Source organism: Rhinatrema bivittatum, chromosome 4, assembly GCF_901001135.1.
Source record: "Rhinatrema bivittatum chromosome 4, aRhiBiv1.1, whole genome shotgun sequence".
Classification (NCBI taxonomy): domain Eukaryota; kingdom Metazoa; phylum Chordata; class Amphibia; order Gymnophiona; family Rhinatrematidae; genus Rhinatrema; species Rhinatrema bivittatum.
Window position 1 is genome coordinate 241,986,566 of NC_042618.1, and position 21,885 is coordinate 242,008,450.

General features: G+C 44.0%; 1 protein-coding gene across 1 annotated transcript in view; it reads right to left on the reverse strand.

Moving 5' to 3' along the window:
- The window catches only part of LOC115090623 (potassium voltage-gated channel subfamily KQT member 1-like), a 713,074-nt gene that overhangs the window by 20,228 nt on the left and 670,961 nt on the right, over positions 1–21,885 (reverse strand). The window lies entirely within an intron of this gene.

Sequence of the window (21,885 nt, forward strand, 5' to 3'; positions counted from 1 at the left end):
GTATATAAAAGCCGTTAAATAAATAAAAAACAAACAAACTTATAAATAAATAAATAATTAAATCTAAGATGCTTGTTGTAAAGCATCCTACTAGGGGATATTTACAGGTAACACAGCAGAGAATATCTTACACCAACAATTTTCCATAGCACTCACTGCTACAAGAGAAATTTTGTATAACAATTTTATAATAAAAATTATTTATTAAACATTTTTCTATTCTTTCTGTATCAAGCTTTTGTTTTCCCTCCACCTCAGTTCTGCTTTCTTTTGTTTACCTCTGTTTTCTTGTCTTTTCATTTTTTTTTCCTCTCGAAAAACTGCCTTTTTGTCTCCACTTCACTAAGTTCTATCATCTCTTCCTCCTGTACCATCTTCTAACTTTTCTACATCTTCTATCACCTGGGTTCTCTCTTGTCAACTAATTCTCTCTCCCCATCCAAACTCTCCTTCCTTTGACCATCCAGGTTCTATCCTCTCACCTCCTACCCATCAGACCAGATTCCTTCTCAGTCCAGCCCACACCAGCAGTGGCAGCTGTATCCATGGGGTGCTAGCAAAAAGGATGGCATGCGTGGTTTCCTGTCCTTTACATCAGTGTGTGTCCTTTCTTTGGGAAAACCTTTGTTCAAGCTTTATGGTTATTGCACTGAAATCCATGGTGTCTAAGCTTGTTTATGCTTACTTTTATATGCATGTGTATCTTTGTTACTGTTGGATATTATATGGCAGCTATTCCACACTGTCAAATAAGACATAAGGGCACATTTTCAAAGTCTTGCTTAGAATCTGTGAGGGTAAAAACAGGAGTTATGCAAGTAGGGAGACCCCCGGAAAGGCCCCCAAAATATGGCGCCCTCTTTCTGAAACTGGTGGCCATACAAAAGGCTCTGGGTGAGGGAGACCTGGGGGATTTCATGGTTGCCTTGTTTGGAAAAATGTTTAAATGTTTTGTGCATGTGGTACTATTAAAAGACCACTGGATGGGGTTTTATATAGTAAGCACTGTAATGGATAGTGTGTTTGTGGGGAAATGGTGTGTATGTTCACTTAAACAGTTGGAGATTTCTGACTGAGTGACCAAGGTGTAGCGGCAGGGCCAGATTTATATATCTAGTGTCCATAGACAGTTGGAGGGAGGGATCAGACTCCTACCCCTACCCCAAAGTTGTGTCTTTGGTCCTCTATCTACCTCCAAGTCACGGCAGCAGCCTGCTCCAGCAATAGCAGCAATACAACTCTATGAAGAAAATCCAGCTCGGGGCTTCTTGCTGCCGGTCACACTCTCAAGGCCCTGAGGTACCGTGTTTCCTCCTCCCATATGGGCTTCCTGTTATTATGGCTACAAAAGTGCAAACTTTTGGTGGGTTTTTGTCTTTGGTTCCTGCCTTTATCGATGAAGGGTGGGTAATAGGGACCTCTAGTATGTGAACTGCTGGAGTAGCTGGCCCATGGCCTGTGGGGTCCAGGACCTCTCCCAAGTGGGAGTGGGACCCTGTAGGGCTCTTCCCCTGATGGGGAGAGATTACCAGTCCATGGGGAGAGGCCATGGATTGGGTTTCTTCCTCCTTCCAAAGAATTAATCAAAGAGGTGGAAGGTGAATTAGCCAGGAGGCAAATGGAAGAAGAAGAAGTCATTCTTCCCTCTGAGAAAGTGGGCCAGAAGTTCGGGAGTGGGGTAAATCCCAGAAGAGGAATGTCCCAAAGTGTCCCTTTTTGTGCAGTGGTCTGTGGAACCTGCACCGAGATAAAGGTGGCATAGGATTCTGAGGAAAAGGTCTGTGAATGGAAAATGAGGAGTAGATTTTAAAACCTGCGCGCGGGTGTACATGTGCACGCGCTACCTGGCGTACACACATGAATGCCAGATTTTAAAACAGGCGCGCGCATGTTATAAAATCGGGGGTTGGCGCGCGCAGGGGGGGTGCACAATTGTGCACCTTGTGTGCGCCGAGCCCGCACCAAGCTGCGCTGCCTTCCCCTGTTCCCTCCCAGGCTGCTCCGAAATCAGAGCGGCCTGGGAGGGAACTTCCCTAGCCCCCCACCCAACCTTCCCTTCCCTTCCCCTACCTCCTCCGCTCTCTTCCCCCTACCTTTTTCTTTTCTTTCCTTTTGTTACAAAACTTACTTCAGTCGGCCAGTGCGCGATCCCCAGCACAGCAGTAAGTGGCCGCTGTGCTGGGAGCCTCTGACCCCGCCCGGCTCTGCCCCCGGACCTCCCCGCCCCTTTTTGCAAGCCCAGGGACTTACACGTTTCCCAGGGCTTTACGCACATCACCAGGCCTTTTTAAAATAGGCCCGGCGCACGTAATCTTTTGAAAATCCGGCCCTGAGTGAATAAATTATGTAACTTGGTTGCATTTGGTCCCCATTGGATATGAATGTTGATATGGGTGTGCTACACAGTGAACCCCACTCCTTAACCAGGGTTGGAATGGAAATGTAACTTAGGAGAAACTTGATGTAGGAATGTACTACTATGTTTTTAGAATTTTCTGATGTCTTGTAAAATGCTGACTATTGGAAGGCCATTAATTTCTGATGTAGTCAGTGGTAAACATTTAATCTTGCTTCATATCCATGCATATAGTTGCTGGCTGGATCATCCAGGAAAAATAAAGTTAATTGTTTGGAACTTTTCGGTGTTTGCCACATTTAGCCAGCACTGGAGTGAGGCATGGGATCAGAGTTCATATTAGGCTCCATTTTAGGAGTTACCACCCAGGAAAAAGATCTAGGTGTCTTATTGATATTACATTGAAATCATCAGCTCAGTGTGCTGCGGCAGTCAAAAAAGCAAACAGAATGTTAGGAATTATTAGAAGGGAATGGCAATAACAGAGGATATCATAGTGCCTCTGTATCGCTCAATGGTGCGACCACACCTTGAATACTGTGTGCAATTCTGGTCACCTCATCTCAAAAAAGATATAGCTGCACTGGAGAAATTACAAGAAGGGTAACCAAAATGATAAAGGGGATGGAACAGCTCCCCTATGAGGAAAGGCTGAAGAGGTTAGGGCTGTTCAGCTTGGAGAAGAGATGGCTGAGGGGGGATATGATAGAGGTCTTTAAGATCATGAGAGGACTTGAATGGGTAAATTTGAAAAGGTTATTTACTATTTCGTTTAATACAAGGCCTAGGGGCCACACCATGAAGTTTTTTTTTTAATTTAAATTTTTATTGATTTTCATTATTCAAAAGGAAACAAACAGTAACATGAAATAAAATAGAACAATTTTCATATGCGAACATTTTCACACATTACACACATAATATAATATACCATACTAGAGTCCTCATTATGGTGGGGGAGAGAAATAAGAAACTTGCATTAAGAATAAACAAAAAAAGAAAAGAGGGGAGAGAAGATAAATTAATTATATGTTCAACCTTAACCTCTAACATAATCAAAGATTATAATTCAAGTCATAACTGATTTATCTAAAATAAATGTTTCTAAATGTGATGGGTCATAAAATACAAATTTACTATTCTGAAAAGAAATCAGGCATTTACAGGGGAATTTCAAGAAGAAGGTAGCACCTAAACGTAACAGCCTCTCCTTAAGATTTAGAAATTGCTTCCTTCTCTTTTGTGCTTCCCTTGAAACATCAGGAAAGATTTGTATTTTATGGTCACAAAAAAAGAAAGATGCTTATTCAAACAATATTTCCAAAAAACAGAATCCCTATCTCTGTTGGAAGAGAAAGACACAACCAAAGTTGCCCTTGTAGAAATGAAATCAATAGAGGATCCCAGGAAATCCAAAATGTCCAAGGTTTCTTGTCTAGTACTTTCTAAAATCCCATTTGAATTTGTTGTTGTTTAGGCAAATAATAAGCATTAGATATAGATGGAATCTGCTTATCTAGGAAGCTTAAAATATCTTTCAAATACTTTTTATACATCTTGATAGGAAATAAGAGTCTGGTAATAGGAAAATTCAGAAATCTCAAATTTTTACTACGAATCAAATTTTCCAAGACCTCTAATTGACCTTGAACATACAAACTATCCCTTATAGAGGAAATATTAGTTTTTTGAACCGATGATAAAGCACTATTCATATTCAGCCAAATTTTAAACCCCCCCCCCATGCGTAAAATATGGGGATTACGCATGCGGCCGGGCCTTGCACGCTCTGTGCACAGTTTAGAAGGGGCCCAGCCACATGCGTTACCCTGTTATGTGCACAAGAGCCAAGCCTCTTCCAAGGGGCGGGCCGGAGTGGAGGGCAGGCCGGGAAAACGGCATTAATCACTCTGCTGGTGTGCGCAACTTACTTCAGGTTGGGCCTTGAAGTAAGTTTGAGGGAAAAAGTCAAAAAAGGGAAAAAGGTAGGAATTAGGGGTTGGGGAGGAGAGGGGAAGGGAGGTTAGAGTAGGGGGGTAAGGAAGTTCCTTCCCATTCCACTCCTTAATTGAAGCAAACTGGGAGGGAACTGGGGAAGGCCGCGATGCGTTACCGCGCAAATTTTGCTAAACTGTCCCCCCCTTCTGTGTGCAGCTCACTGATTTTATAACATGCATGTACATGTCATAAAATCGGCACATCCATTTGTGCGTGCTGGGTAGCACAATTTATTTATTTATTTATGAATTCTTAATATACTGACATTCGTAGGACACATCACGCCGGTTTACAATGAACTCGAAGAAGGAAAGTTACAATGAACAGGGAGTGGGGAGAGGGGAGCAGGCGAGAAAGGAAGAGAGTGGGGCCGGGTGGAACACTGGCGCTGGCCTGTGGTGGGCATCTGTAGTTCTCTTAGCATGGTTGGCAGCCTCCTGGAGCATCTTGGCCATATGAACCCACACCGCGTGTAAGGCTTGAGTGGTAGCTTGGGCTGCAGGAGAAATGGACAGTCATACAGGCAGAGGAGGCTGTGCTGTCAGCCGTAGACAATTGAGAACGGTGAGGCTCCAGTGGATTCGCAGACGTGGGAATTATACGAAAATTCCTCCCAGGGTAGAAATTGCGACCAATTGTCCTGCTGCTCATTGGAATATGCCCTCAGGAAGGTTTTCCAGGAGCGATTGCCTGGCCATTCGCTTGAGAGTGGTACGTGGTGGTGAGGTATAGCTTCACACCGAACTTTTAGCAAAGGGCCCGCCAGCACTGGGCTACGAACTGAGGCCCGTGGTCCGAGGTGATATATTTGGGCAGGCCATGTAGCCGGATAGCGTGGATAAAGAAAAGGGCGGGCCAGTTCAGGAGCAGATGGCAGAGCAAGAAGAGGAACGAAATGGGCCATCTTAGAAAAGCGGTCCATTATTACCCAAATCGTGGTATGGCCATCGGATGTGGGGAGGTCCACCATGAAGTCCACGGAAAGATGAACAAACAGAGCCTTTGAAATGGGTAAGGCTGGAGGAGGTCCCATGGCCGGCCCATGGGAACCTTTTATTGGGCACACGTGGCTCGGGTTTCCTGGATCATGTTTGGCCACCAGTAGTAACGCTGGAGTAAATTTAAGGTGCGGGCCCACCCGGGGTGTTGGGCGAATCAGGAGTCATGGGCCCAGCGCAAGATCCTTTCGTGAAGTCTGCGGGGGAACTACCATCTTCCTGAGTGGAGGCAAGTAGGTGAATGCGAGCAGGGTCGATGATATGCTGAGGAGTGTCAAGTATATCTTCAGGTTCAAAAGAGCGCGAGAGCACATCTGCCTGTAGGTTCTTCTCTCCTGGGCAGTACTTGAGGTCAAAATTGAATCGAGAGAAGAAGAGTGACCAATGGGCTTGCCTGGCGTTGAGACGCTGGGCGTGTTTCAGGTGCTCAAGATTCTTATGTCGGTGTAGATAACGAACCGGTGTTGAGCTCCCTTGAGCCAGGGGTGCCACTCTTCCAGGACCAACTTGATGGTGAGCAACTCGCGGTCGCCGACTCTGTAGTGACTCTCGGTGGGTGAAAACTTGTGGGAGTAAAATGAGCACGGATGGAGCTTGCCCTTGGGAGAGCATTGGCTGAAGATGGCCCCAACTCCCACCGAGGAGGCATCCACCTCGACAATGATCTTTGGTTGGGATCCGGGTGTTGCAGGAATCGCTTCTTAAGAAAGGCCTCATTGAGGGCCTGAAGGGCCGAGATAGCTTTGGGTGCCCAGTTCTTTGGGTATGCGCATTTCTTGGTGAGGGCTGTGAGGGGTGCAGCAATGTCAGAGTAGTTGGCGATGAACTGGCGATAATAGTTGGCAAATCCCAGAAAGCGCACCTAGGCTGAATTCAGGGTGGGTTTTGGGAGGGGGCGGTGTTACATTGGTCTGCCTAGGGCACAAGGGTTTGTAGACCTCGTAACACCACTCCACCCCCCCCAAAACCCACTCTGAGTTGAAAGTGCCCCACTTACAGTGGGAGATATATAGAGTGTCAGATTATCTATCTAACAGAGGTTTTCTCTCTCTCTCTCCCGCCCCATGTTCAGAAAATCTCCAGACTTGCACCTCATCAGGACCAGTAGTAAAGTTATGCAGGTAACACAGCACACATTGCCATGTTCAGCCTTGCAAAATCCAGGTTTACATGCATAAGTCTTGGCCCCACCCTGGAATGCCCATACCCCACTCCTTTTCTGCCACCTTATTCTTGATGCATGCACAGGGATATATGCAGGTACTTCAAGGCTTCTTAAAATCTGCATTGCTCGCTTGCAGCTCACATGTGGGCGTATGGGGCCCTTTTTGCACGAGCAACACGTTTAAAAGCTTTGTATATTGTCGTATGCCAAAATATTGTATTTTGCAACTGGTTACTGGTTAATAAAAATTTAAATTACAAAAAAAAAAAAAAAAAAGCCAACTGCCATTTAGATGCCCACTTCCCCCATCTGGCAAGATCCTTCTTGCAATTCCTCACAGCCCACTTGTGTTTTAACTACTAAATATTTTTGTGCCATTATATTTGATCATTGTACTCGTTGCTGCCTAGTTTATATGAGTCAAACAAAGGAATGGTTTGTAATCCCCATAAATATTTGATAATTTTCCATTTTTTTCTTTCCTTTTTCTATTTCTTTGACTTCATGGGAAAAATGTTTATGAATTAGGATTTTCTTAACAGACACTGTTATAAAATAAAGGCTTTCTTCATCACTTTTTATTGAATGTTTTATTGTATTTCTTTATTGTATTTAAATTGTAAACCGCTGTGAAGGCTACGGCTAATGTGGTGGTATATAAAAAATAATAAACTATAAACTATAAGTAAAGCAGAAATGTATTTAAGGTCTGCTCTTTTTGAAAATTTGCCTTATCTGCAGAAGGACCCTTGGCAGAAGTACAAAGGTTTATAACACAGAAGTTGGCCTAATAAACGTTTTCACCAAAAATGTGGGGAAAATAGCTACAACTCTCTTTTAAAAGCAAGCAATTATATATTGAATGAGTATTATCTCTTCCCTTCCCCTCCCCCCTCCACCTCCCAGTGAGTTTACTCTGGTGACAAGCTCCTCTATATTTGGTTAAGGGAGCCTCTTCTGAAAGTGAATCTGTTAATGCCATTGTGTGCCAGCAGACGTTGCCCTTATTTTGAGAATTGTCGTTTTGACCCCTATACCTGAGTGGGTCACCTCCACCTGCAAAAGTGTGGCTGAACCCCACTGACCTTGAGGACAGAAGACTCAAACATGGCTATCATGCCTGCTTTGTCGAGAAACAGGACCAGCCCATGAGGACAGCACTGTGCATAATGATACACTAACTTTAATATACTAAGATACTTACACAAACACTTACGTTTTCTTCCCTGCAATTCATTTACCTTCATCTCTAAAAGGAAATTCCTATCCTGTTATCATGTTCTTAAGGTCTGAAAACATTTTCAAAAGAAAGAAATAAACCTCAAATCTCCCACCCATCAGCTAAATTTCAGGTTGCCAAATTTTCCTTCATAAAATGAAAAGGGGATAGAGATGATTACAGATTATTACAAGTGCTTTGTATAGTCTTTTGCATACACCACCTAGTCCAGATGTGAGTTATATTCCATCTGAACTACTGCAATTTGCTTCTTCTCTGTGTCCCTGCTTCAGTTCCCTATTCCCTAAAAAGGTTCAGACTAGTGATGCACAGTCACCCAAATATTCTCACGCTTCTTCGCTCCTAATAACAGCACTTCCACTGTAACTGTCTCCTCATCACCAATCTGGCCCTCCAACTCCTCACCTACTCTGGTCTTAAACCATATTTTCTCCCAGATCACATCTGCCTTCAGTGCTCTGGTCACACAAGTTAACCCTCTCCTAACACAACACACCCACTTTGCATCGTATCCATGGATGCACATGTTGTTTGGAATCTGCTCCCATACAACATTTTACTATGCTGTCTGAGTTTTCCATTTGAATTGTCTTTGCTTTTCAATCAATGTACTCACTTTATTTTGTACTTCTGTTATTTGTACTGATTAATCCTTTTCGCTCTGTAAACCTGTTTTATACCATAATATTAGCTTCATTACAGAACATTCTTCCCAGATACTTTTTTTGTTTAGGTTTTTTTTTGTTTTATTTCCTGTTTTTTCATTTCTGTCATATTGTTTCATTTTATTTCTGTTGCAGTCACTGACTGCCCCTCCCCCTGTGCTCACAGAAACAAAACACACAGGGGTAGATTTTATAACATGCGTGCACATGTACACCCGGTTTTATAACTTGCACGCGCAAGTTATAAAATCAGGGGTCGGTGCGTGCAAGGGGGTGCACAATTGTGCAACTTGCGCACGCCGAGCCTGTGCCGAGCCGCGCTGCCTTCCCACGTTCCCTATCCCCCACCCCACCTTCCCTTCCCTTCCCCTACCTCCCCCGCCCTTTCCCCCCTATCTTTTTGTTTTTCTTTTTTTTGTTTTGGGGCTGAAGTAATTTGCGCATGCCAGCCAACTGCCGGCGTGCAATCCCCAGCCCAGTGGCCGTGTGGAGGCCTCTGGCCCCACCCCTCCCCGCCCCTTTTTGCAAGCCCCGGGACTTACACGCGTCCCAGGGCTTTACGCGTGTCGTTGGGCCTTTTAAAAATACGCCCAGCGCATGGAACCCTTTTAAAATCCGGCCCACAAAGCTGTACAGAGTGGTTCTGCATTCTTCCCCTTCATCTCATTTGTCCCTGCCTCTCCCTCTCTCTCTCTCTCCCCTTCTAGCATTTGTTCTCTGCTTCAGGACTCTGTCCTGTGACTGCTGACTACCTCTCCAGCATCCATTTCCTTTTCTCTCTCTCTCTGAACCTGTGGCAGTGCTAAGTCTCTTCTCCTCTTTGCCTACTGGCGGGGTGGACTCTACCAGTGGTTTCTGCACTGTATCCTCTACAGCCATTGGTGAGATGGACTACACCAGTGTTCCTTGGGCCACCTTTTCTCAGGTCACTGGCAAGATGGACTCCAGCAGCGGGCCCTGGGCTGCCTCCTCTTTAGTTACTGGCAGGATGAGGCCTACTAGCTGCTCCAGATTTCCTTCTGTCTTTGGCAGTAGCAATTCTGTGCCAGGTCAAGCCGGGTGAATGACCTGGCTGCCCATCAGATGTCATCTCTCGAGCACATGGTGAAAGAGCAGGCTGCAGATTATTTCAGCTGCCCAGGCTTATTTAGCGCTGCATTTCAGGCCCCAAAGAGAAAACTGGGCCAATGGCTGCTCAGTGGCCTGCCCCCTCCTCTCCATGTGGGGGAAAAGAAGAGTGGGCCATAGTGGCTCCAGGAGCAGACACCCCACATCTTTCCCAGCAGCAGCAGCAGCAGCAGCAGCAGCAGCAGCAATGAGATAAAGCCATAAAGGAGCGAGAGAGGGTGGTAGGAATGGGCTTGAGGGAAAGAAAAAGAAACACCGGTGAGGATCTGGGGATAGGGAAAATACCTACTGTACCTGAAAGTAACTCGCCTTGAGCTACAATGAAAAGGTGTGAGCTAAATACACGAAATAAAATAAATTAAAAAAAAATGGGCTTGGTGCTGTGGAAGGTGGGTGAAAGGAGGATAAACAAGTTCTGGGAGGGAGGAGAGAAGGTCGGTGCAGGCACATCGGGCGTTGCAGCCACCCCTCCTTGCTACATAGCATTTCTTGACCCGGCACCTTTTATTCTAGAAAATCACCCCCAGGGTAATGACATTTTTAAAACTAATGGATGGCATCTCTGAAATCCTGACTGCTGATCTTGAAATGCATGAGATCAACAGTCAGAAGCACCAGCACATGAGTTTTAAAAATGCTTGCGATGCCAGCACTGAAAAGTTCTGTGCCTGCATCATAAATGACATGGAAGACGCCAAGGTTTCTTGTTTTGTTTTGGATGGGAAATGACACAAAATGAAATGAAAAAAATGTCATTCGAATGACTGCACATCCCTATGATTTCTTTAATTTGCCTATCAAAATGTTTGCTTCTACATTGATTTCCAGGAAACTGCATGCTTTGTAGATGGTGATATCTTATACTGAAATTCCAATTTTAACCTGCCATTTTTCTGAAGAAAAATATTGAGAGATTTTTCACTGATTAATCTGAAGCTGTTTTTGCACTGAAACGAAGTTTTGATTAATGGGAAAAAGGAAGCAAGTTGAGAAAGGTTCCAGGTCTGCACCCAGGCAGAAAGTCACCACTGATTAGGTGTATGCGACAGGCAGGTAGTCGGTTGAAAGAACAGAGATCAATATGAAAAAAGCACAGTAAAAGGCATTAAGTTGTTCTTATCTTGGTCCACTTAAAACAAAGTACAACATGCAAAAAATTCAGTTTTCTTTAAAATCAATATGACTATTACAAATGTGAAAGACAGCCAACTTAGATCACCTGTATGTAAGCCTATCTCTCTATATCTAGATGGCAGAGTGCAATCTATCTAATGTCATCAGGGAAGATGAGTGCATCTTTTCTCTGTCATCATGTCTTATACCCTTACTTCCTCCTGAAAGTTAGACATCACTTAAGGAGTTAGGTTTGGTTTTCTTTCACTTTTTCTATATGACTCATACTTCTGTCATTTATAGTTCAATTTTTAAAGTGACCTTTGCACACAAAATCCGGTTTTATAAATGAGTGGTGTTTTGAAAACCAGTCAGGGGGCCAGGGCCTATAATAGCACTGCGTAACCCGATTCTGTGCGTACTTACTTATACGCACACTGAGAGGTATTCTGAGGGGGGAGGGGTGACTTATGCACCTGCTTGTGATTTTAAAAAGTCAGCGCGTAGGTTACCCTGCACGAGTTATATCCTGCATGGAGTAGGTATAACTCTGAGAAAAGTAATTTGTGCGTGTACTCGGCCAGTTACCTGAAGGCTTCCAAAGCAAACGTGTTTGCGTGTAATGTCCACACAGACTTTACTGCCATGCAGACTGCCATAAAATTACCCTCCCTAACAATATTTATTTATAACTCATAAAATAAAAATAGATGTATAAAGTATATGTGTGTGTATTTGTATACACACATACACATGTATTTGCTCCTATTTATGTATACAGACTAGGAGGATAACTTTCAAACATGCAGCTGCATATATGCACAAATATGGTCACACAGAGATTTATGATAGCATTTTATAAACTGTGCATGTCAAGTATGCATGTTTTATAAAATAAGTGTATGTCTACTCCATGTATTATGCTTCTGCACAAATACATGGAAATACATGGAAAGTGTGTATTTTACGTGCGCGTAAATATTTTTGTGCAAATATGAAGTTGAAATGCAAAAACACCCATATCCTACCCAGACCACGCCCATGCCCTGCCCATTTTTTGCAACTTTTCATTTGTGCACATAACAGGAGACGCACATGCACAGGTGGTTTTTTAAAATCCGCTCGATGCACGCCGGCCGAACATATTCCTGTATCTCCAATATTTTAAAATTCAACTTTATGGGAGTAAAATTTGCATAGTATAGATACACCTTATGGAGGTAATTTTCAAAGCCATTTACATGCATAAAACGCAGTTTTATGCATGTAAATTGTTGTATTAAACTAATCTAGGGCTGTGTGCGGGTAAAAGAATGCTTGTACTTTTACACAAATTGAGCAGAAGCATTCCAGGGTGCAGAATCAGCAGATTTAAAAAAAACATATATGCCCAAGTGTATGCATGCAAGTTATGTCCTCCGAAGAGAAGGTGTATCTTGATGCAAGTGAATGTGCCCACATAAAAGTGAATTTTAAAAGCCCGGCATGCACCAAAACCAGGAAAGACGCACACAAGTGCAAGGTGATGCATATAGGGAAAAATAACCCATGCTATGGTTGCACAATGAAGACCTCTTGGCCTGCACTGTAATTATGCCAGGGCTTTGATTACAGCCCTGACTCTGTCTGCTGACTTAAGCTGGCAGCAGCACCTCAGCACACCTTGGGCAGGCGTAACTTCGGAAACAAAAGGTAAGGGGGAGATTTAGTTAGGGCTAGGGGTGGGCTAGATAGGGGAAGGGAGGAGAAGGTTGGGGGGGGGGAATCGCAAAAAAAGTTCCCTCCAAGGCCGCTCCGATTTCGGAGCGGCCTTGGAGGGAACGGGGAAAGCCATCGGGGCTCCCCTTGGGCTCGGCGCGCGCAAGGTGCACAAGTGTGCACCCCCTTGCGTGCACCGACCCCGGATTTTATAACATGCGCGCGGCTGCACGCACATGTTATAAAACCGGGCGTAGATTTGTTCGTGCCAGGTTGCGCGAACAAATCTACGCCCGTGCATACGTTTAAAAATCTGGCCCTAGGCGTATCAGTGGGGCTTTAAAGGTTGAGGCTAACAGGGGAGAAGGGAAGCTATTAAACTAGGAAGGGTTTGGAAGTCCTAACCCTTAACTGGGCGAACTGGGAAAAATGACCAAAGGCATCAGTGCACGTGGCTTTTAAATTCCCTCCACTTATGCGGTAGAAGCAGCTTTTGCACGCAAAGGCGCTTCAACTTAAAACTGCGCGCACATGTGCACATGGTCAAGCTATTTTATAAACTGCATGCATATATGCGCGTAGGCTATAAAATGACCGCGACCCTGGGTGCAGGCCAACAAACATGCGCATAGGTGCACCTGTGCTCTGCTATGAAAGTTACCGTCTCTCTTGGGCAATTACCCCAGTATTTTCAAAGTGAACTTACACTATTTTCAAAGTCATTTTCCAGGGTATAATGGCTTGTCTGAAAGGGTTTCCTTCTCTGCCTATCTAAAAGTACAATATAAGCTTTCCCAGCACGTGTATTTTTAGCTTGGTGGGGGAGAACAGCTTGTTTAGATGGGGAGGGCATATTTCCAAAACAAATTCCGCACATCAAACAGTATTTCAGGCAGGGATACAGGGTCTTTGAAAACTGCCAACCCTATCTGCAAGTAAATGTACATGCGTAGTGCCAGTGCATGTGCATTTTTACAAACAGTAGAGGCATTTCTGGGGGTGGATTTGGGATAGGTTATGCACGTATATAAACATGCACATACCTGAAGAATTTTGCTGGAAAACAACTCAAACATGCAAATAGCAAGTGCAGGTCTCTGCTTTTTCCAACGCAATTTTCAAAAGGGAATTTTTATCCCTTTGAAAGTTGCTATAACGTCTGTGGGTATAATGTACCCTCAGACACTACATTTACGCACACAGTTTCGAACTCACTGTCTTGATTTACAAATCTCTGCATGAAAATTTTGTCAGCACAATAAAGCAGGTGCAAACCATGCGAGTACTTTTGAACCCCAAAGCTAGCAGGTCATTTTCAAAGGGAAATTATTTGCATAGTTCCCCTTTGAAAATTAGCTAAAACCATGGGTAAAGAGTACAAGTGAACTTTGCAATCAGGTGCGCTATTCGACATTTCTCTCTATATATCTATCTATCAGTATCTAGATACTTAGGTATAAATATATACATGCCTATATGGATATACCTATATATATATATAGATAAATAGAGTTTTACACATATAGATGAATTTTAAAAGATGTGTAAGCGCTAAAACCGGGAGATATGCACACAAGTTGGGCTGGTGTGCACCAAGTGGATTTTATAAGCTGCCCATGGATGTGCGTATCTCTGGCTGCTCGAGCAAGGATATAGGCCTGGATATAGGCGGTGTTATCGCTGCAGGCTTTCGCACCCAATAGCGCCACCATGAAAGCTGGTACTATTGGGTACACTACTGGCGGCGATAACGGGTCTTACCTTATCGCTGCCAGTGAAGTTTCCGCCCCGCTGCCCCGACTCCTCCTCTTCCGGTCCCGGCTCCGCCCCGACTCTGCCCCTATCAAGCTATTGCACGCGGTGTGCGAAAAGTCCCCTTTGGCGTGCGATACCGATAGAAAATGACCCCATAGTTTGCAAAAAGGGGTGGGAAGTGGCATGGTCTGGGCAGGGCATAGGCATGTTGGGGGAAGTCCAAGAGATGTGCACGTAAATACTTAAGTGCACAGGCGCACCGGGGTCCCCAGCCACGTAACTTTACTACTGCTATGGATGGTGTGTAAGTATTGTAACATGTTTTTATTGTAACTTATGCTTATGTTCTTATGTTCAGAAAATCTGTTTATTGTAACGCCTTAACCGCGACAGTTTTGTTCTATGGAAACCGACCTGATTCGATATTTGTATCGAGAATGTCGGTATATAAAAATCCTAAATAAATAAATAAATAAATAAAACAAAACTAGGCTAGTCAGGAAGGTTTTAAGGGTTGGGGCTAACAGGGGGAAAGAAAGGCTAATAAATAAGGGGGGGTTTGCAAGCCCTATCCTTAAACTGGGTGAACAGGGAGCAAACTGGGAAAACTAGCTATGGCATTGGCATGCGTACATGATAAAATCCCCTCCATGTACACGGTAAAAGCTGCATTTGTGCGCACATGCATGCATCCATTTAAAATTGTGTAGACATTACGTGCATCCAGGCTATTTTATAACATGAGCGCATATACACGCATATGTTATAATGTGGATGCGTCTTTGGACGTGAGCCGGCAAACGCATGCACATGTGCACCTGTGTGCCAGTATTAAAGTTACCCTTAACAAAGATAACATTCTAACAAATGCGCATGGTAGTATATACGCACATATATGGCCCCGAGCAGATCTACGCAAGTATTTTATACAATATATACATGTATCTCTACCCCACAACATATGCGAGTATTTAGGCATTAGAACCACATATATCAATGCATTTAACGTGCATACTTTTCCTACCTATTAATATATGCATGTATATTTTGCATGCAAAAGTAAAGTAGTACTTGCTCACGTAAGTTCCGATTTTTACTCGGAAGTCAGACAGTTTTAAAACAATCGCCCAGTCCTTCTCCAGGTCATTGAGACCTTCCTGGCTCTTCAGCCTGAACTTCCCCCTTCACCCAGACCTCTTACCCATCAGTACTACACAATAAACAAATTTAATATCACTTATGCCAGTTTAGCAGGTGTAAAAATATGCAAGGAAGTTAGCAACATAGGTGAATTTTCAAAGAAGTTATGCATGTAAATGTAACATACTTTTGGAGCAATTTTCAAAAACTATTTACCTGCGTAAACTACACTTATGCATGTAAAACCTATTGACAATTCAATGACATATATTGTAGCAATGTTCAAACGCCCATTTACATGGCTAAAATGCATTTACATGTGTAAAACCCAGTTTTAAGTGTGAAAATGCTTTTGAAAATCAGGTCCTACGTGCATGTCTTTTAAAATGGCAACTTATGTGTGTAACTGTTGGCCACGTCAACTAGACTGCCCCTTTTCTATGTGTGTGCAAAAGTGAAAATAAGCACGCTTTTTTACTTCTGTAAGATATGAAATATGCAAGTAGATGCTTATATACGTACGTATATGCTAATTTTTATGCAAGTAATGTTTTTAAAATTCACCCCATTTTATATGTATATTTTGTCTATGTATTTGAAAACTTCTACACTAATATGCTAGCTTTTTTAAAAACATTTTACCAGACTTATTTTTCCTCTTTATACTGCTTAACAGCATCTCTTGTTTATTTTCATTTTATTCAGTTTATCTCTATAACCAAACTATTTCCCAGTCCTCCCTTCCTTTAGCCTATACACACCCACCTATTCTTAGGTCAGGTGTTATGAACTTTGACCTGGATTATATTTACCTTTCTTCTATGCACAGTAAATGTATTTTTGTTTCCATCTACCTTTCCTGTTTAAATGAAACCACAAAAGGTTCTCTTCCTGAAGTTTGTTTCTGGGATATTTCCTGTTGTCCATTTTTTTGTGTGTGTTGGTGTATGTGTATGTGTGTGTTTGAATTGCGCAGTATATTTTTAATCTCCTAGTACCCCGTCAATAAGATTAACCTATGTGATAAGATGGCTAGATGCAACTGTTGTCATTGATTTATTGTGTCTCAGCGCTTCAGCACCAAATGACTGCAGATCAGTCCTGAAAGGCTTGTACACATTGATTTCCAACTAGAAGACATTTCATTTATGAAGCATTTTTCCCACAGATAGGACATGGGAGTCAACTTTTATTTCACACTCATTTTTTTAGTGTGTGCGCGGCAAAATTTTTGAAGGTGGATTTCCAAAACTTCTTGAGTGTAAAAATGAGCGTACACACGCATAAAAAATACACAAGGAAGTTAGAAAATGTATGTGCATGCATGTCTTTTAAAATATCAACTTATGTGCATATTGGCCTCGTGCTGGAACAGCCTTCGACCTCCCCTTTTTGTACACACATATATATGTGAAAATACACGTATATATGTGTGGCCTCTAATTGTGTTCTCCAAATTTTATAAATGTCAAAAACAGCGGTCAAAGGCTGTTCCAGGGTGAGGCCAATACGTACATAAGTTGATATTCTGTTAATTCTGTTAATTGTAATTTATTCTAATTAATACCTATTAATAATGTCAATTGTAAAGCCTGTTGCTAAGTTATTGTTAAATGTAAACCGCGGTGATGTATATCTTTACGTACTGCGGTATATAAAAATCCTTAAATAAATAAAAATAAATAAATTTTAAAAGACATGCAAGCACATACATTTTCCAACTTCTTTGCGTATTTTTATGCTTGTTTAGTATCTGGCACATGATCTTAAATGTGTTTAATGTGCAGTACTGACTGGATGGGAGGTCTGGGTGAACTGGAGGGAGTTCAGGCTGAAGAACCAGGAAGGTCTTGATGACCCAGAGAAAGACTGATGGACATGGTTTAAAACTGGCCAACTTACATGTGGAAATCAGGACTTATGAGTGTCTTAGTTTACTTTCACATGTAAAATATGCATGTGTATATTTTTAAAATAGGTGAGTAAAGTATGTGTGTTCAATGTATTGAAATATGTGGTTTCAATGCACTGCATGGTGTTGTGTGTTGGCCTACATAGGAGCATATGTCGTGGGGTAAACACATGTATATTTTATAATATTTGCATATGTGATACACACGTTATAAAATACTATGATAAAATTGCACACAGCCGCACACTTGCATACATGCTGTTGTGCAGTTTTTTTGGAAAGTTATTCTTCCTGTGCACATAAAAAAAATTAGTGTACACTAAAACATGACAGAAAATGAAACAAGAAAAAATGAAATTAAAAATCCCATAATGAAATGAAATGAAACAAAAATTTGGCTGCACACCCTCCCCAATGTAAATAGATTCCTTATAAGGCTTCTCAGAGCAGTGCACCAGTAGACATATTTGTCTAATAAAAGGTATTACAACCTGCATAGAATCTATGTAGGTCTTCTTAGTAAGGGTTTGTTCTGAGGGTTAAATAAGAAAAAGCTCTTTTGTAGCCTTTTCCTACTATTGAGTACATTTTCAAAGGGATTCCGCCTGTAAAAACTGCATATACACGCATAAGTAGTCTGTATTCACATACATGCTCTTTTATAAACATTGAAAGTACACGTGTAGTTTTGGTTTCAGGTGCACATTGTACTGAGGCATAAAAATATCGGTCTAGGGGAATTCCGGAGCAGGATCAAGAAGTACATGTGGTAGTTGATGCTTTATAAGAGATTTATGCATATATATTAGGCAACTTGTTTGTACAATTTTATATCTGCTGCTTGATTCATGCAGGTGAAATCGGACTTGTCTGTTGTCTGCAATTTATGGGTAACAGGTCTGGTGAACTGGTGGCAGTTCAGGGTGAAATGCTAGAGGCAGGGCCGGTGCAACAGTGTTAAGCACCCTAGGCAACCTTATTTATTTATTTATTTATTTATTTATTTAAGATTTTTATATACCGGCATTCATGATACAATCATGCCGGTTTACATATAACAGGGGTGTACAATGAACAACAGAGTAACCTGTGGAAGTGAGCAGTTACAAATAACAAGGGAATTAAAACTGGGAGAAGAGAAGAAAAAAAGGAGAGGATAACATTAGATAAAGATATTTACATTAGATAAGATATTTACAATATCTATAATATAAGCTATAGATATTTACATGGAGAAGGCGGTAGGACTGGTTGGATAACGTCTAGTACGACTGGCTGGATAACGTTTGGTTGATGGTGTGAGAATTAGTTGGTGTCCGGGAATGCTTGTTTAAACAGCCAGGTCTTAAGTCTTAAGGAATGGCAGCAACCTTGCTGCCATTCCTTCCCCCTCCCCCCGAGACTTACCTACTGGTAGCAGCACTGACGCTATTCAACTGCAGGCAGGATGGGCTCTGCTGGGAGCCTCAGGCCTTCACTGCAATTTGGATGCCCCCCATAGTGCAGCCTCCTACTTCACCTTATGGAAATGCCAGGCCTAGCTAGAGGGTCTAGATGAACTGGAGACAGACTGGGGGAATTGATGGAGGTATTGGCAAACTAGTGATTTCAGAGATGCACACAACTACTTTCAAAATGGTATATGTGTTGCGCTCCCTGGCCGCTTCCGCAGTGCGGCCAGCCCCGCTCACCTTGCTACTCCGTCCACCAGCACCGGGCTCACCTCATCTGTGGCCTCAGCCAGTTCGCGGTGTCCCTGGCTTTCCCACTTGCCTTCGCTCGACCAGGCCTCACAGCGGAGCTCCCGCCGGGGCTCTGCATCCTCCTGCTCCTTGGCCCCGCCCCTAGGCGCGCACGTGGCCAACGTCACTCCTTTTAAAGACCCAAGCGCGGGAAACCCGGGTCTGACACTCCCCAATTGTTATGGCTGCCGGTCTGCGGCCGGGGCCGAGTGCTTACCTGCGACTTCGGGCTGCCTCCGAGGCTCCTGCTGGAGCAGGCAGCCTCCTTCGTCGCTCTCCTTGCAGCCGTTGCCGCTGCTGAGCCTGGCTGCATGGCTCCTGCAAGGCCGGGCTGACTCCTCCCCCTCCGGGTATAATTAGAGCTGTGATTATATTTAAAGGGGCCACGACAGGAAGTTGTCGTGGCTCCTTCCTGAGACTCCTCCCTCGGCTAAGGTATTTAAGGCAAGGTCTGAGGAGCAGACCTTGCCTTGGAAGTGAGGCTTCCAGTCTGGTTTACTTCTGAGCTCCGAGTTCCCGCTTCCTGGTCTTGTTCTCCGTCCTGCTTCGGCTCTTCTCCCTCGGACTGATTCTTCTGGCTTGACTCTGGACCGGCTTCCGACCGTTCTCCTGGCTTGCTACTGGACTGGCTTACGACCCTTCTCCTGGCTTGGACCTTGGACCAGCTTCCGACCCTTCACCTTGCTTGGACCATTGGACCAGCTTTATGACCATTCTTCGGCCTTCACTCCTGGACTGACGTACAACCTGCTAGAGGTGCCAGCCATCTGGAATCCATGACCTGCAGGAGGCACCTGCATCCAGATCTATCTTCAGTCTTCAGCGATTCTCCTAAGTCCAAGCGGCTCGGGTCCCTACGGGCTCCTCCTGGGGGGACCAAGAGCTTCCAGTAGCGAAGTGTCATTCAACTGCTGATACACCAGGCCTTGCCTTCCGATGGTAGGGACCTAAGAGGGTTGATTCTCTCCTAGGTAGCGCTAACTCTACCTCAGACCAAGGGTCCACCTCCAGATCCATAACAGAATACCAAGGCCATGGACCCGGCAGAAGCTTCAGCTCTCCAGGCCATTCCTGGACTGGCCCAGAAGATTATGGAGCAGCAACGGGTATTAGAATCCATGGCATCTTCCTTGGAGTGACTCAGCGCCCATCTTGATTCAGTAGTTGCAGCTCAGGCAGCTCCTCCACCATTACCACTATCATCTGTGATACAGGGAAATACCCGTTCAACGATTCCATTACCAATTCCGCCACTCTATTCTGACGAACCTCGCTTGTGCCAGGGATTCCTTGACCAATGCAGCATGCATTTCCGGCTTCAAGCCTCTCTCTTTCTGGATGATCTTACAAAAACTACATATATCCTGTCTCTGTTAGAGGGTAAAGCCCTGGCCTGGGCTTCTCCCTTCTGGCGACGGTCAGACCCAGTCCTGCAAAATCTTTCTAAATTCTTGGAACTGTTCCAAACAGTATTTGACGATCCAGGAAAACAAGTAGTCGCTGGTTCCAAACTTCTGCAACTTCAACAAGGAAGTTGGCCACTGGCTGATTACACAATTGAATTCAGAACACTTGCATCAGTACTCCATTGGGAGGAGAGCTGTCTTCGGACCACATCTGGATGGTTTGTCATCCAAAATTAAAGACGAAATGGCAGCTCACGAGTTACCTCGCTCTTTGCACTCTATTATTGAATTGATAACCAGGATCGACCGCCGTCTACAGGAATGGGCTCGTGAGGGACTGAGCACAAGGAGGCGCATGGCGGGGACTACGTCATCTCGCTCCTTTCCTTCCGTCTCTCGAACGGCATCCATCACAGAGGGGACTGTCGAAGAACTGATGCAGTTAGGTCATGGCCCTCTCTCGCCTGAGGAATGGCAAAGACGCCGTAAGGCAGGCCTCTGTTTATATTGTGGTAGATCAGGCCATCTCATTGCTTGTTGTCCTACACGTCCGGGAAAATCCCAAGGCTAGGCTCCATCGGGGGAGTAACCCTAGGCATCACCTTTCCAGCTCCCCCACTAACTCTACATGTCACCCTGCTTCTCGGAGACTACCAGTTCTCCACAATAGCTCTTGTAGATTCTGGGGCCGGAGGAAGTTTCATCCTGCAAGATATGGTGGAACAACTACACATTCCTACTCGTCCGTGTCCAAGGTCGTTAATTATATCTTCTATCCACAGAGATCCCCTGCCGGGGAGAATAACTCATCACACGGTTCCATTGGATTGCCACATCACTCCGAACCACACTGAACGTATCACCTTCTACGTCATCCAGAAAGCAATTCATCCAATCGTTCTTGGTATTCCGTGGTTGCAACGTCACAATCCCCAGTTCGACTGGACATCGTTAAAACTCATCCACTGGGGTCCAGCATGCCATAAGACCTGCATTCAAGGATCAAATTGCTCCTGTAGTTTCATCTGTACCTCCCGTCTTAAGGGATTGCCTTCCCAGTACAGTCAGTTTGCGGACGTCTTCTCCAAAAAGGCTGTGGACACCTTGCCTCTACACCGAGAATTTGATTGCACTATTAATCTGATTCCTGGAGCTACCCTGCCTCGCGGTAGGATCTATCTGTTATCCGCCTTGGAGACTCGTGCTATGACAGAATATATCCAAGACAATTTACAAAAGGGATTTATTTGGCGATCCAAATCTCCAGCCAAGGCGGGCGTCTTCTTTGTTGGAAAAAAAGATGGGACTCTGCGTCCATGTATTGATTTCCGTGGGCTAAACGCCGTTACTATCAAAGACCGATATCCGTTGCCGTTAATAGCTGAACTCTGACTGCCTACAAGGGGCCAGGGTGTTCTCTAAGTTGGATCTTCGAGGAGCATATAATCTTATCAGGATACAGGAGGGTGATGAGTGGAAGACGGCTTTCAACACCAGAGATGGACATTATGAATATCTTGTCATGCCTTTTGGATTAACTAATGCTCCGGCAGTATTTCAGCATCTCAT